This window comes from Marmota monax, unplaced genomic scaffold (assembly GCF_021218885.2).
Source record: "Marmota monax isolate L192 unplaced genomic scaffold, Marmota_monax_Labrador192_F-V1.1 WCK01_AAM20220418_F8-fsc00067, whole genome shotgun sequence".
Taxonomy (NCBI): domain Eukaryota; kingdom Metazoa; phylum Chordata; class Mammalia; order Rodentia; family Sciuridae; genus Marmota; species Marmota monax.
Window position 1 is genome coordinate 4,960,777 of NW_026695065.1, and position 14,302 is coordinate 4,975,078.

General features: G+C 38.1%; 1 protein-coding gene across 4 annotated transcripts in view; it reads left to right on the forward strand.

Moving 5' to 3' along the window:
• Nucleotides 1-14,302, forward strand: part of Fam133a (family with sequence similarity 133 member A) — a 68,411-nt gene that overhangs the window by 51,031 nt on the left and 3,078 nt on the right. The gene's annotated exons all lie outside the window — the stretch shown is intronic.

Genomic DNA, 14,302 nt, shown 5'->3' on the forward strand with positions numbered 1-14,302 from the left:
CTGGCTTTTTTGTTTTCTGGCCTTCTCATCCCAGTTGTGGTAAACCTTAAAGGCTATGGCCAGGACTTCAGTCTGAGGGGTCAAGGGTCCCTGTTCCAGTTTTGTAAGTTTCGCCTGAATGTCCGGGTAGTTCTGGGAGAAGAAGTAGGTCATTAGGAGCTGTCTCCTATCGAGGGTCTCAGGGTCTAAATTAGTTTGTTTCTGGAGAGCCTTAGTCAGTTTATCTAGGAAGGTGGAAGGGTTCTCTTTTTTATCCAGAATGATTTCTTGGAGTTTTTTAAAATTTAATGCCTTCTGAGCTGCCTTTCTTTTTTTTTTTTGTTGTTGTTTTTTTTTTTTTTTTTTTTTAAAGAAAGAGTGAGAGAGAGGAGAGAGAGGGAGAGAGAGAGAATTCTTAATATTTATTTTTTAGTATTTGGCGGACACAACATCTTTGTCTGTATGTGGTGCTGAGGATCGAACCGGGGCCGCACGCATACCAGGCGAGTGCGCTACCACTTGAGCCACATCTGAGCTGCCTTTCTGAGTCTGCCAACTAGGCAGGTGGAAAGTTGGTCCCTCAGGCCTAATCCTTTGGCAGTATTGTAGTCCCAATTAGGGTCTTGATCAGGAACTGCCTGGGGGCCTAGAGGGTGGGCTGGGATGGTTTGATGGACCTCATCAGCAATACCCTGGGAGAAGGGTATTGGCCAGGATCATGTAAATGTCATGAAAAGTGAGATTATGGGCTTGGAGTAAGTACTGAAACTCCTTTATGTATGAGTCAGACTTGGTGGTGTAGGAACCAAGGGGGCTGTTGAGAGTCACAGCCGAAGGGGCCCCAGCAAACTTACAGCTGCCAGCTGATAATTGGCTCACAGTGACCCCAGCAAACTTCTAGCTGCCAACTGATTGGCTCCTCTATGGTGATGCTCATTGGGCTGTTTCCCCCCCTCTTTCAGACCATGGAGCTGCTCACTGGAGGACTTTTTTTGGCTCTGCCCACGTGACCCAGCCAGTCGGCCTCAAGAGGAGGAGGAGTGTGGGAGGTGGAGAGGCTTGTGGGAAGCCGGTGGTGGCAGTTGGGCTCTGAAGGTTTTTCCTGAGGAGCTGTTTTGTTTGGCGTGTGTGGTTCTAAAAATAAAGTTTGTTTCTTTTGACAAGTGGCTCCTGAATTGTGCCCAGCCAGACTGTGGCAGGGAGCCAGTGGTTTTGGTTATCTAAAGGATAATTGGGCCAATTCTGAGTAGAGAATTTTATCAGTTTCTTGGGATTGATCTCCAATGGTTAGGCCAAGGGGGTCCAAATTGTTGAGGAGGCATTTGAGAGGGGAGTTGGCTGGCAGAGAGGAGCACCCCCCCCCTTGGGGCTGTGAGGAATGGTATGATATATTGACTGGAGAGGCATCCCGCTCCAGCCGAATATCAGAAGGAGACCTCAGGCTGAGAATATGGTAGTCACTGAAAATCCTCTGGTGAGGTGGTCTCCTGGAGGGCCCTGGGAGCTTTGGGTCACCTGGCACCAGGGTTTCCGATGGAGAGGGGGAAAGAGGAGACCCATACTCGAGGAGGGGGGTGTTGCCAGTTCTCAAGCCAGCCGAGGCCTGTTGGAAGGGGAAGACTCCAAGAGGACCACTGCGACCATGAAGGTCTGGACGAGGTGTATTCCTTCCCGCGAGACACCACAGGGGCTGCCAGACAATTAATGGCCAGTTCCCTGTTACCTGTTACTGTGCCTTGGTGGGTTTAGTCCCCCTGAGAGGGGGACTCACCAATTTGTAGGCCGATGTTGGATGCGAAGTAGGTGATCAAGAAGATGGGTGCAGGTTGGTCTCCTTCCAGGTGTTGATCTCCAGTGGGATGGGGATCCTGTTTAAAAGCAGGGGAGTCCCATCCGTGTCAGAGCACCAATGAAAGGAGATTCAACCAAGAGATTTTACTGGGGAGCTGACTAAAAGAGGGGCAGAGAGGAGGAGGGCAGACAGAGAGACAGAGAGCTTGCAAGCTTGGGCTTAAGAAGGATTACATAGGCGACATGGCATGTGCTGATTGGGTGACTCAGGAACGGTGAGCAGACACTGTGTCCCATGGCGATTGGTCAAGAATACCTTTGAATTTGGTGCCAATCAGAGAGGATGGGGAGGGGTAAGGGATTCCATAATGTTCTCACAAGAAGGGGGAATCTCCCACACATCCAACAAGCCCCACATAGGGGCTCTTGGGGATGTACCGCCAGAACTCCAGATTGATGGTGGGCTGGCGGCCCTGATTGTGTTCCTGTAGGCCACCATCCTGTGCCTTGTTACTGCCTGCTCTGTGAGCCCTGGGCCCCCGGAGGCCTGGGCACCAGTAGTGGCATCCTTGTCTCTATGAAGCATTGTTGTGGCTATGTCAGCATCATGTCGCTCCCTGTGGCATTGCATTGGGCTCTCAGCGTTGGCTCCTCTGCTTGTACCTCTCCATTGCAAATATGCTTGCTACCACACACAGGTATCCTTCCAATCCCTTTGGGGCTGCAGAGTCCCTGGGGGCAGCAATTTGGCTCCCACCTTTGTGAATTGTGCCAATGTTAATGTTCTCCAAATGGTGGGGAGGCACATAGCTATGAGTGGTTCTTGTCTCCTGTAGCTCCTCCTCATAGCATGTGGGCACCCGAAAAAAAAAAAAAATTCTAAATCCCCAAAATGGACCCCAGTGGCAGACTCTGGTGCCAGCAGGCCTCAGGACAGCCTGCATTTGGTTAGACCAGACCCTAAAAGGGGCAGAACTAGCCAGTGGCTCCACATGGAACAGTGGCCAGTGCCCTGCATCCTTCCCAGAACAGCTGGGCCATAGCTCACCCAATTTGAATACTTGGTAAAGATGTAGAGAGAGGCACACCAGATCCACTACCTCAATTTAAATTGCCCAAACAATTCTAGAAAGTAATAATTAAAACAAAAAAAAAAAACTGACTTTTTTAGAAGCAGGAAACTTCTGGAAATTTAACATCCCATAGTGAAAACAATTTTATCCTCTCTTTCTTCATTCTCTAAATATTAATTCCCAGTATATAAATCTAAAAATTCTTATCTAAAACATTTCAAAATATAAAAAAAAATCCACATTAGTTTCACAATAAATCATAAAAGTATGCTTATGAGTGAGGGCTATACTTTTAACTGTATACATTTTATCAACTACCTTAAAAAAATCCCAGTGGGGCCTCCATTTATTGCCATCTATCCTAACTGGTGACCTAAGCTGGGTTCACAAATCTGACCATTCCAATAACTTAAGAAAATAGTGAAGAAAGCACGCAAACACACAGAAGTACATTTTCAAAATCCGGGGATGGCTCTGTGACCTCCTGGAAAGAGAGAGAACCTCTGGAATTCTTTATTTTTATATATAAGACACACATGGGAAGGTTCCATGGAACATTCTATCCCCAAAAGGTCAAAGGGGTAGGATTACAAAGGAATAAATGAGTATAACTCAACCCCACCAGTTGAGATATGGCTCTAGGAGTAGTAACACCTACTCCTAGAGCCATATCTCATTATCCAAGTGGAGTTAAAGCCCATGTTATTGCAGGGTACAATAATTGTTCAGTATCTCTTGCTCAGGACTCAAGGGCGTGTATTTCCAGAGCGACTTCCGACAGTTCAGTGCTCAACAACATTGATTTAACAAGTTTTGTGATTTGGGGATCTTGTAAGGAACTTCTACAAAGTTCATTTTTGTTAAATAGAAGCTGAGACAATGGGCAGAGTATCTGGGACAAACTTTATTTTTAAGGTTTATTTTTATAGTGGTAGTCATATCACACAGATGGTAAGAAATTAGAATTCAATTAGCTTTGGCTTATGTAAGATGACCCCTTGAATAAAGGGATTGGGATTTCCAGGACTCTAGGAAATTTTGGTTATATCATGCAGAGAGCCAAGCCTCACCATTTCTGAAAACAATATTCTAGAGAAAAGTCAGTTGTTAAGGAAGAGAAAAGAAAGATGACAGTGAGTGTCCAAAACATATCAAATGCACTAATGAAATATGTACCTTCTTGACAAATTCTTAATTGAATTTGGTACTTATATATGTATTGGTTTTCTATAGATTTCCTTAAACCTTGACACTGACGCTATAGACAATATCGTTACTTTTTTTTTAAACTTCTTAGTTATGACAATGCTAAATGTACAAAGCTTATGAATTTCGTTCTTCTGAAAGCCTTTGCTCTTTTATTTAGATTATACTCCTGGTCTTTTCAAACAATGTAAGAACTGTATGTAGCAAAGATCCATTCCTACAAGTTGAGAAACAACCACAACATGGCTTCTGTTGATAACAACTCAGTCATGTCACCTAGGTATTTCATACTAGTCAACAAAGTGTTCTCTGTATACTATCTATAAATAATTCACATCTGTAGTCCCAGATATTTAGTTCAAACTTAATTTACAATTGAATTAAAAGTATTTCATACTAAAGAAATAGTACCCAAAAAGCAATGAACACTTCTACTTCCCTGGTATTCTTTTCTAAATTTGTTCTACACTAAAAGGAACAAGAAACCTTCATAGAAATGGCTTACTCTAGGGTCAGTGTAGGACATACACAAAATGATCCTGGAGTATCTTTTGAGAGCCAGAAAATGAAGAAGTGCTTAAAAAGAAATAATGATGATATGTCAAAGGGTGCCAACTAAAAGAACTCCCAATGGCCAAAGTAGAACAATTTGAGCAACAAAATAAAATAATATTTACCCAAAAGATAAAGTCAATAGTGGTAAATCCATAGTGATATAAAAAAATGACTGGATGAATTAATTAATAGAGATGAAAAGGTTAGTCTTCTGTACAGAGGAATTCCAAATAATATATGTAGATAATATTCCATTCAGTAAGTAGAACATAACTCCCCATTCCTAGGTGTAGCCTACACATAGTGACTTCCTCCCAAAAGAGTACTTTGTGGAAAGGGAAGAGGTGTAAACTTACAGTGAATAAAAAAAGACATTATCTTAGATAACAATATTATTGATAAGTCACATTAGTGGTATGTATCCTAGATATGTGATAAGAATGATACTTTACCTATGTGTTCTTCCTAAGAACTTAAAATATAGGCCTAACTATAATAAACACATCAGTAAAACTCAAATTTAAGAACATGCTAAAAAATAAGTAAGTGGTCATTGCTCATCAAAATGATACTCTGAGAAACTACCACAGTTGAGGGGAGTGTTTTAGTCAGCATTTTTACTACTGTAAATAAAAGACCTGACCAGAACAATTGTAGAGGAGGAAAAGATTATTTGAGGGATCATGGTTTGAGAGGTCTCAGTCCACAGACAGGTGGCTTAATTCCTCAGGGCTTGAGGTGAGGCAGAACAAGGTGGTGGAAGAGTGTGGCAGAAGGAAGCAGCTCATGTGATGATCAGAAAGCAGAGGAAAAGACTTTAATCACCATATACAAAATATAAACCCCCAAACCATGCCCCCAATGCACACCTCTTCCAGCCACACCCTACCCACCTTCAGCTACCACTCAGTTTTTCCTCATCAAGGGATTAATGCACTGATTGGATTAAGGCTGTCATAACCCATCATTTCTCTAAAACTTCTTGCATTGTCTCACACATGAGCTTTTGGGGGACACCTCACATCCAAACCATAACATTTCACCCTTGGCCCCCAAGAGCCCATGGCCATCTAACAATGCAGTATATATATCCAGGAGTCCCTATAGTCTCAATAGTTCCAGGATTGCCCAAAAGCTCAAGTACAATGACTTCTCTGAGACTCAGGGCAATCTCTCATTGTCAGCTCCTACAAAAATCAAAAGTAATTTATTTATTTATTTTTTTTTAAATTTTTTTTATTGGTTGTTCAAAACATTATAAAGCTCTTGACATATCATATTTCATACATTAGATTCCAGTTGGTTATGAACTCCCAATTTTACCCCAAATACAGATTGCAGAATCACATCGGTTACACATCCACATTTTTACATAATGCCCTATTAGTAACTGTTGTATTCTGCTACCTTTCCTATCCTCTACCATCCCCCCTCCCTCCCCTCCCATCTTCTCTCTCTACCCCATCCACTGTAATTCATATCTCTCCTTGTTTATTTTCCCATTCCCCTCACAACCTCTTATATGTAATTTTGTATAACAATGAGGGTCTCCCTCCATTACCATGCAATTTCCCTTTTCTCTCCCTTTCCATCCCACCTCATGTATCTGTTTAATGTTAATCTTTTCTTCCTGCTCTTCCTCCCTGCTCTGTTCTTAGTTGCTCTCATTATATCAAAGAAGACATTTGGTATTTGTTTTTTAGGGATTGGCTAGCTTCACTAAGCATAATCTGCTCTAGTGCCATCCATTTCCCTGCAAATTCTATGATTTTGTCATTTTTTAGTGCTGCGTAATACTCCATGGTGTATAAATGCCACATTTTTTTTATCCATTCATCTATTGAAGGGCATCTGGGTTGGTTCCACAGTCTAGCAATTGTGAATTGTGCTGCTATGAACATCGATGTAGCAGTATCCCTGTAGTACGCTCTTTTAAGGTCTTCAGGGAAAAGTCCAAGAAGGGCAATAGCTGGGTCAAATGGTGGTTCCATTCCCAGCTTTCCCAGGAATCTCCATACTGCTTTCCAGATTGGCCGCACCAGTTTGCAGTCCCACCAGCAATGTACAAGAGTACCCTTTTCCCCACATCCTCTCCAGCACTTGTTGTTGTTTGACTTCATAATGGCTGCCAATCTTACTGGAGTGAGATGGTATCTTAGGGTGGTTTTGATTTGCATTTCTCTGACTGCTAGAGATGGTGAGCATTTTTTCATGTACTTGTTGATTGATTGTATGTCCTCCTCTGAGAAGTGTCTGTTCAGGTCTTTGGCCCATTTGTTGATTGGGTTATTTGTTCAAAAGTAATTTACAAGTGTTCAGTATATAAAAGTACAGAGTAAACATTTCCGTTCACAAAAAAATAGGGGCAAAGAAAGAAGGGATTGAACAAAAGCAAGACTGAAATCCAGCTGGGCAAACAAGTACTGTAGTTCTGTGTCCAGCATCTGGAGCACATTGCATCCTAATGTTCTCTCTGAAGGGCTTGTGTAGATCCAACCCTGTGGCCTTATTGATTGCAGCCCAAGTGGCCTTTCTGTTGGCTTGTCTCTGCTCAATTCCTGCAGCTTTCCTAGGACTATGTCCCACAATTCTGTATCTCAGGTGTCTCCACTACAGCTTCAGATTCCTCCTCATATCCCCATGCTTCACTGTCTCAAGGGCTGCCTGCAGGGACTCTGACACTGCTGCACTTTACCTGACTTCCTAAGCCTTCCTTTGAAATATTGGTGGAAGCCTCCATGACCCCCTAACTTCAGCTTCCTACATTCCTGCGTAACACACACCATGTGGTTGATGCCAGGGTCTGTGTCCATCTTGAACAGTAGCCAAGCCTTCAGGGACCCTGGCTGCAGAACTTCTGAGTGCCTGGGTAGCTGAGCATATTTAAAAGAAAAAGTACCCCACTGGTCTATTCTCAAGAGAATTTTTACTTATACTTCCTTGAGTCAGATATGGGTCTGGTCTTACTAGCTCCTGAGATACCCTCAAGCCATCTTTCTTTTTGTCATTGAGCAAACTCATTTCTTTAAGGGCAGTATTAATGTTTTTAATAACTGCAACTTCCTTAGCCCGTTTTTCTCCCTCCTTTCAAATCCAAGTTTTTTTAAGTATTTCTGCTTTCTGCTCTAACTATCAAAATAAACTTGGCTAAAAGTCTCCATCAGTATCCATTTTCAGCACCTAAATGCTATGATGCCTAGAAATTTCTTCCTGCAGATTAAGAAGTTCATTGTCACTTTTAAAATTAGCCTCAGGACACTGGCAAAATGCAGACAACTTCTCAGCCAGAACATAACATGAATGGCTTCTAATCTAAGTACCAATAGTGTCCTTCTTTTTCTCTATACCTCTTAGCTCTATCTTCACTCTAAATCTAAAAACATTTTAAATAAAAAATTGGTTTAGTATTTGAGATGATGGATATGTTAATTATCCTGCGGAATCATAACATTTCAATGTACCCCATAAATATATACAACTATGATTTGTGAATTTTCAATTAAAATAATTTTAATAATTTAAGGCATTTTGCTTCATTAGAATTAAAACTAAAACAATAATGATGAGTTGTTTTTTTCTGAATATAAAATCTCAAATGAATTACAATGTTAAGATAAATAAAATGGTGAAGTACTAATTTCCTTAAAACAAAAACTTGAATAAAATTTGTATTTGGGGCCTCTCCCAAAGCCATCCCTTTCTATTTTGTTACTTGCATCTGCAGTATTTTGTTTCTGCTCTAAGCTTTCAGGTATCATACTTAAGACTGCAGAAACAACCCTTGTCATTTGAAGACAATTCTGTAGAGGGAAGAGAGGGGAAGCACCATTTTAAATTCTGCACATTTTCCCTAGAATGACAAATGCTCCATGACACAGCTGTGCTGGAAGGAATTCACCTGAGGAAGATAGTTTCAACACAGTACAGTTTTCTAGCATGTTTGTCTCTATGTCTCTTATCTCAAGATGAGAGCAATGATTCCTTCTTCAGAACATTCATGTTAATAATTAAAATAAGATGTGTTCACTATTTTCGTAGGAAAGATGTCATATTATACATGCTTGCTGGAGCTAAGTATTTCCAGGAAATTATAAAGCATCATTAAATTTCATCATAAATCCTCTTTATCTTTTATTTGGCTTCTGAATTAGATCGTGCTCTAGTTATTCTCTATGTTATCATCCAATGTGAAATGGCAAAATGTGTGGTAATTAAAGGTATTAGCATATATGTGAAGATTATTATCATTTCAAAATTTAGTATATAGTTGCTATCGAGAATTATTTAAATAACTTTCCAAGAGGCATTTAATTCAGTAGCACATTACTTACACTTACATGAGCTAGTATGAACAAAGATGATTAAGATTTTTTATCACAAAAGCCTTATCCAAATGTCCAGATATTTGCAAAAGAGTTGGGTGCTTTAGATTAAATATCAGTGAGATAGCCAAGTATCTTGAAAAAGATTTTCAGTCAAGTGCATGTGTCTGTGAGAATTCATCAACAGTTATATGTCTCACTGAAACCTCAATGAAATTATTTGTAAAATATAGATCTGTATAATAACTACATTTGTTGGTATTTACAATATAACTATATTGTAAAACTTTAAAATATATTTTTAATAAGCTTACATTCATATTAACATTTACCTGAACATATTCAGTGACAAGTGGTATAAATATAACCACTTTCTAGAAGAAGAAATTTAGATGAACTAGTTTATTACAGTATATGAAGGTTTTGCATTGAACTCAGCTATTTTTTTATTGAAAGTTTTAGCGTAAGATATTTCTTTTTCTTGGAATATTCAATCAACTATGGCTCTTTTTTATTTCCATTCTGTTTAACCCCTTCTTCTGGAAAGCTTTGACTTATGTGTCAGGTCTCATATCATGTGTCAGTATCTCTTTAATAATATCTTTACTTTTATATTTCCAATTATAATTATAATGACATCTTCATTTGTTTAATATTTGTATAATGACTATTACTTTTACCAGATCATAATCTCCATGACATATAACATAGCATTTGGAATATAATAGATGATCCAAAGAGAAGTGTTTAAGAATTAATAAACTCTGTTAATAACACCCTGATTATAAGGTGGGTGTCACAATTTAAGCAAGATGGTATGTTAGCTTATTTCTATGCAAATAAATAGAGAAACAAATCAAGTTTTTCTTTGTTCTGTAATAGAAGTATAAAGTAAGTCACAGTACTTTTAAAGCAAAGTGTTCCTGAAAAGAGACTTTGTTGATATTTTTTTTTCTCAATGCACTTTATCTTCTGGGAAAGGAGCACACATATTCTGCAATTTCAAAGGCCTCTCACACACTTGCATACTGTCAGTGCCCTCTCCCATTAGCCTCTGCTATTATTCCAACTTTTAATTACTATCTCAACTCTCCTATGCTGTTCTGGTCTTAGCAGATGACCTTAGCACCTACCACAGAGTGAAAACAAAGGCTATTATGTGAGAAATACTTCAACTCTCTTCATTTTACCTTCTACCACTTTCCCAAAACTACCTGCATCCATAGCTTTTCTTTATTCTTTGTCTCTGTGCTTAGAAGAAATATCTTCTACTTGTGAGTTTGATTCCTTTCCACTTTCTCTTCTTGTCACATTGCTTATCTCCTCTCTTACCTATCTTTTAAAAACTTTTCATCTTTTTACTCTCTTCTAGATATCCTGTGAATGTGCTCAAGTCAGAATCTTTACCTAGATTCCTTTTTCTCTCTCACCCTTTGTATCCAATTGGTCACTAATTTCATAGAATAGTTTTCTCTCTCATATATTTTCTTCTCTTTTTATTCAAATTAAAAATAAAGAACAATTTTTTCCATAACTCTGCATCCATCATTATGGTTACCTTCACTTTATTTTCCTTCTTTTTGAGTCTATGTAATCTAGATCTATATCTTCTCACCTCAAGTTCGTTCATTCTTTAACTCATTGTTATCTGCTCTCACTACTTATTTGGAATCTCATTATCAAAGATTACTTACTAATGGCTTCTTAGTAGCTAAATGTAATGGATTTTTTTTCAGATTATATTTTAATTGATCTATATTTTGCATTTAATATGTCTAGGGCATTCTTTCTTTTTCTTTCCTAGATTTTTAAAGATGTTATGGTTTAGGTATGAAATGTCCCCAAATAACTCAAATGTGATACAATGCAACAAAGTTTAAAGGTAAGATGATTGGGTTAGGAGATCCTTAACTTAATCAGTGCATTAACCCACTTGAATGGATTAACTGTGTGGTAACTGTAGGAAGGTAGGGTGTGTCTGCAGGAGATAGGTCACTGAGCATGTTCCATTGGGGTTCACATTTTGTCCCAGGTGAGCAGAACTGTCTCTTTGCTTACTGATTGCCATGACCTATTTTATTCCTCCACATCCTTCTATGTTGATGAAGTGATGCCTCACTTCAAGCCCAAAGCTATAGAGTTTGTCACTCATGGACTGAGGCCTCTAAAACCATGAGCCAAATAAACTTTTCCTCCTCTAATTATTCTTTTCAGGATTTTTTTTTTTGTCACAGTGGTAAAAAAAAAAAAAAAAAAAAAAAACTGACTCAAACAAAAGGTAAAGATAATATCTGCTCCTAATAAAACATGTAAGCATCACAGAGCCATGAAGATCAATTGCAATTGCTTTGAAACTTCATTTTCCCTGTGTTTCTGTGGCTCTTATTTTGTTTTCTGATGCTGATCTAGTTTTTATACCCTGGATAATTTTCTAATGTGGTCTTTATGAGCTTTCCTTTCCCTGTCAATATGTTGTTTGTCGGATACAAGGCTTAAACTTTTCTTTTTTAGTTGAATTCCTCCTTCAAGATGAGGAATGACTTCCACCTTCACTTCATGACTGCTGTTCTTATATCTTTAACACAGATTACTTTATAGAGTACCAGCACTCATACATTGAATTTCTTACATACAGATTAATTCAGATGTCTCAAAGGTACTTCCAACTTTGAGACAAAAATGGAACCTATAACCTTTTCTCAAAGTCTGTGTGATTATATATATAATCTAGTCCTTGGGCATTGCCTTTATCTAGTGTCTCAAGTCAGAACCTTTACCTAGATTCCTTTTTCTCGCTCACCCTTTGTATCCAATTGGTCACTAATTTCATAGAATAGTTTTATCTCTCATATATTTTCTTCTCTTTTTATTCAAATTTTTGTTTTAATTTAGATATTTTCATTTTTATTTACATAAATACTTAGATGGTCTCATTGCCTCAAGTGTTACCTGTCTCCGATCCATTTTTCAATTTGCAATAATTGTTTCTTAAACAGAGTTTATAAAGTTAACTCAAAGATGACTTTATCACTTTCCTGCTTAAAATAGTCAATATATCACCATTAGCTTCACTGTAAGTCCCTCGGGATAAATTCCAGAGTCCTTAGCATAGTATCCAAGGCCTTTGTGAACTGGCCTTTGCCTACCTTTCTAAATGATATCAGGATTAGGTCCCAAGGAACTGAAATTAAAATGGACAATGCTATTTTAAGTGTCAAGTAGCAGAAAGAACCAGCAAGTTGAGTATAAACTAAACTCCTTAAGGGCTTCTGATGTTGGTCAAGGCCAGGACACCATAATATTTGACAGGTCTTTAGGAGAGGGCTAAGAATGAAAATGATAGAAAGATCTAAGAACTGGACAGAACTGAAGGGGAAGGACAATAAGATGAAGAAAACAACAAATCCAATACAGGAAACTATCAGCAAATTGACTGAAATGTCTGTGGCACTGAGTTTATGAAGGGTACATGTATCAGGTTGACTTAAAGGGTTAGGGTCCTTATGGGGACTGACAGAAAAATCTTTGCTATATCTGACCATCTTTCTCTTTTAAAAAATACTTTGTTGGCTCCCTACCAACTACGGGACAAATTAGACTTCTTCCTGTTTCTATAACCTTACCTCCTGTCCCTGTCCTTTTACATTTAGGCTCCATCAAAACAAATTACATGATGATCTTTCAAATCCTTATGTTTCACTATATATTGTTTTCTCTTCCTGAGATATCTTTCAATTCTGTATTTCCTGGGTGAACTCCTCTTCATCCTTCAAAATCTTGTAAAGAGACCACTAATTCCAGAGCCTCCCTCTGAATTTTCCTCTCTCCCAGATTTACCCATCTATCTATTCCTTTTGTTTATAACTGAGCATATTTATTAAGTATCTAGAATGGGTCCCATTCCATTATATATTGGAAACACCATGATGAATAAGATAGGCCAAACATGGATTTTACCCTTCTTGGCCTTGCATGTATCAGTGCACATGTACAACCAAATAAATAAATAAAATGATTATCAAATTAATAAGTGTTGTGCATTAAAGAAACAAGGAGCTGGGATATAGAAAATGAGGATGGGGGTTGAGAGAGGGAACATACTTGAGTATAACGTTAAGCTATATGAAATTGTTGCTGTTTGAACTTTTTGTCTTATAAAATAAGACAGTTTATAAAGTCTAATAGTTGTCCTTCTAAGGCATTGACATTTAAACCGAGAACTGAAACTAGGTGGAATTGACTATACTAGCTATACTTAGAGATTGGCATGTTTCACGAACCAAGAGAAGACAGGAGGAAATATAATTGAGAAAAGTGAGTGACTAGATTAAAGTAAGTGAGAAAAGAAAAGAAGACCATTTAAGACATTTATAGGAGCTTTATTTGATTCTCATTGAAATGCAGAGCCACTGGAGTGTTTTTTGATCTTTCTAATTACAGTGTGGGACCAAAATGGAAATGGAAGGGAGTGAGGGTAGAATAGAGCTGCCAATTATGATTAATGTAAGGAGTCAATATAATGTGCTATATGTGATGGGTCTTGAATTGGGTACCTTTGGTTTAAATCCTGAATTCATTATTTATTAGCCCTTTATTTTATGGAAGATATACTCAAATTCCCCAACCCTCAGTTTCTCTACCCATGAAATAGGAATAATAATAGAATTGACTTCATAGGTTTTAGAGTAGTGATTGAATGAGATAATCCATTGCAAAGCACTAAGCAGTCTCTGACAGATAATAAATAATTTATACTAAAGAATAATAGTCCAGGGCTGGAGTTGTGTCTCAGTGGTAGAGCACTTGCCTGGCATGTGTGAGGCCCTGGGTTCAATCCTCAGCACCACATATAAATAAATAAATAAATAGAATAGAATAGAATAAACATCCATTTACATTTACATAATGTCCAAGTGAGAGATGATAGTTGATGAAAATATATTTAGAGAGAAATAAAGGGATAAGAAAACTATCATAGAGGTTTAAACAGCAGGATTTAGTAATGGATTGGATGTGAGATTTGAGGGAGAAGGATTTGTTTGGTATTACTTTCAGGTTTCTCTCAAAACTTGTACCGTGGATTTTGCTGCAATTTCCTAAATTGGCGAAAGTCTACCTGATACAGACTTTAACACTCTAAATTTCACTCTACATAGTATCTGAGGCAAGAATGAAAGAAAGGAAAAAGATAAGTGTCATACAATATAAAAGAAACTAGTTATTAAACATCTTAGATACTTGTCAGAACATTAATTGAAATTTATAAAACACTTTATGCTATGTTCATACCATAGTGTCTGTAATTGCAAAAATCTTGAATGTGTATATAGTTTGTTCCCAGAACATAATATTTTGGTAATTTCTACTGTACTACAT